This window comes from Hemitrygon akajei, chromosome 24 (assembly GCF_048418815.1).
Source record: "Hemitrygon akajei chromosome 24, sHemAka1.3, whole genome shotgun sequence".
In the NCBI taxonomy this organism is placed as follows: domain Eukaryota; kingdom Metazoa; phylum Chordata; class Chondrichthyes; order Myliobatiformes; family Dasyatidae; genus Hemitrygon; species Hemitrygon akajei.
The window spans coordinates 35,541,567-35,544,349 of NC_133147.1; positions in this window are offsets into that span (position 1 = coordinate 35,541,567).

The window sequence follows — 2,783 nt, forward strand, 5'->3', positions numbered from 1 at the left end:
ACAGACTGTGAATGCCCGGCTGGCTCAGCCATTACTATAACATCTGAAACACACAGACGATGAATGACTGACTGGCTCAGCCACGACTATAACATCAGAAACCCACAGACGGTGAATCTCCGTCTGGCTCAGCCACGACTATAACATCTGAAACCCACAGTCTGTGAATGTCCGGCTGGCTCAGCCATTACTATAACATCTGAAACACACAGACGATGAATGACTGACTGGCTCAGCCACGACTATAACATCAGAAACCCACAGGCGGTGAATGTCCGTCTGGCTCAGCAACTAATATGACATCTGAAACCCACAGACTGTGATTGTCCGGCTGGCTCAGCCATTACTATAACATCTGAAACACACAGACTATGAATGACTGACTGGCTCTGCCACGACTATAACATCAGAAACCCACAGACGGTGAATGTCCGTCTGGCTCAGCCACGACTATAACATCTGAAACCCACAGACGGTGAATGTCCGGCTGGCTCAGCATTTACTTCTACAGTTATATTAAAAGCAAGAGGATAGTGAGGGATAAAATTGGTCCCTTAGAGAATCAGGGTGGTCAGCTATGTGTGGAGCCGAGGGAGATGGGAGAGATTTTGAATGATTTCTTCTCTTCGGTATTCACTAAGGAGAAGGATATCGAATGGTGTAAGGTGTGGGAAACAAGTAAGGAAGTTATGGAACCTATGACAATTAAAGAGGTGGAAGTACTGGCGCTTTTAAGAAATTTAAAAGTGGATAAATCTCCGGGTCCTGACCGGATATTCCCCAGGACCTTGAGGGAAGTTTGTGTAGAGATAGCAGGAGCTCTGACGGAGATCTTTCAGATGTCATTAGAAACAGGGATTGTGCCGGAGGATTGGCGTATTGCTCATGTGGTTCCATTGTTTAAAAAGGGTTCTAGAAGTAAGCCTGGCAATTATAGACCTGTCAGTTTGACATCAGTGGTGGGTAAATTAATGGAAAGTATTCTTAGAGATAGTATTTATAATTATCTGGATAGACAGGATCTGATTAGGAGTAGCCAGCATGGATTTGTGCGTGGAAGGTCATGTTTGACAAACCTTATTGAATTTTTTGAAGTAGTTACGAGGAATGTTGACGAGGGTAAGGCAGTGGATGTAGTCTATATGGACTTCAGCAAGGCCTTTGACAAAGTTCCACATGGAAGGTTAGTTAAGAAGGTTCAGTCGTTAGGTATTAATGCTGGAGTAATAAAATGGATTCAACAGTGGCTAGATGGGAGATGCCAGAGAGTAGTGGTGGATAATTGTTTATCGGGATGGAGGCCGGTGACTAGCGGGGTGCCTCAGGGATCTGTTTTGGGCCCAATGTTGTTTGTAATATACATAAATGATCTGGATGATGGGGTGGTAAATTGGATTAGTAAGTATGCTGATGATACTAAGGTAGGAGGTGTTGTGGATAATGAGGTGGGTTTTCAAAGCTTGCAGGGAGATTTATGCCGGTTAGAAGAATGGGCTGAACGTTGGCAGATGGAGTTTAATGCTGAGAAGTGTGAGGTTCTACATTTTGGCAGGAATAATCCAAATAGAACATACAGGGTAAATGGTAGGGCATTGAGGAATGCAGTGGAACAGAGAGATCTAGGAATAACAGTGCATAGTTCCCTGAAGGTGGAGTCTCATGTAGATAGGGTGGTGAAGAAGGCTTTTGGAACGCTGGCCTTTATAAATCAGAGCATTGAGTACAGAAGTTGGGATGTAATGTTAAAATTGTACAAGGCATTGGTAAGGCCAAATTTGGAATATTGTGTACAGTTCTGGTCACCGAATTATAGGAAAGATATCAATAAATTAGAGAGAGTGCAGAGACGATTTACTAGGATGTTACCAGGGTTTCAGCACTTAAGTTACAGAGAAAGGTTGAACAAGTTAGGTCTCTATTCATTGGAGCGTAGAAGGTTGAGGGGGGATTTGATCGAGGTATTTAAAATGTTGAGAGGGATAGATAGAGTTGACGTGAATAGGCTGTTTCCATTGAGAGTAGGGGAGATTCAAACGAGAGGACATGATTTGAGAGTTAGGGGGCAAAAGTTTAAGGGAAACACGAGGGGGTATTTCTTTACTCAGAGAGTGATAGCTGTGTGGAATGAGCTTCCTGTAGAAGTAGTAGAGGCCAGATCAGTTGTGTCATTTAAGGTAAAATTGGATAGGTATATGGATAGGAAAGGAGTGGAGGGTTATGGGCTGAGTGCGGGTAGGTGGGACTAGGTGAGATTAAGAGTTCGGCACGGACTAGGAGGGCCGGAATGGCCTGTTTCCGTGCTGTGATTGTTATATGGTTATATGGTTATAACATCTGAAACACACAGATGGTGAAAGTCCCGCTGGCTCAGCCACGACTATAACATCTGAAACCCACAGACGGTGAATGTCCCGCTGGCTCAGCAACGACTATAACATCTGAAACCCACAGACTGTGAATGCCCGGCTGGCTCAGCCATTACTATAACATCTGAAACACACAGACGATGAATGACTGACTGGCTCAGCCACGACTATAACATCAGAAACCCACAGACGGTGAATCTCCGTCTGGCTCAGCCACGACTATAACATCTGAAACCCACAGTCTGTGAATGTCCGGCTGGCTCAGCCATTACTATAACATCTGAAACACACAGACGATGAATGACTGACTGGCTCAGCCACGACTATAACATCAGAAACCCACAGGCGGTGAATGTCCGTCTGGCTCAGCAACTAATATGACATCTGAAACCCACAGACTGTGATTGTCCGGCTGGC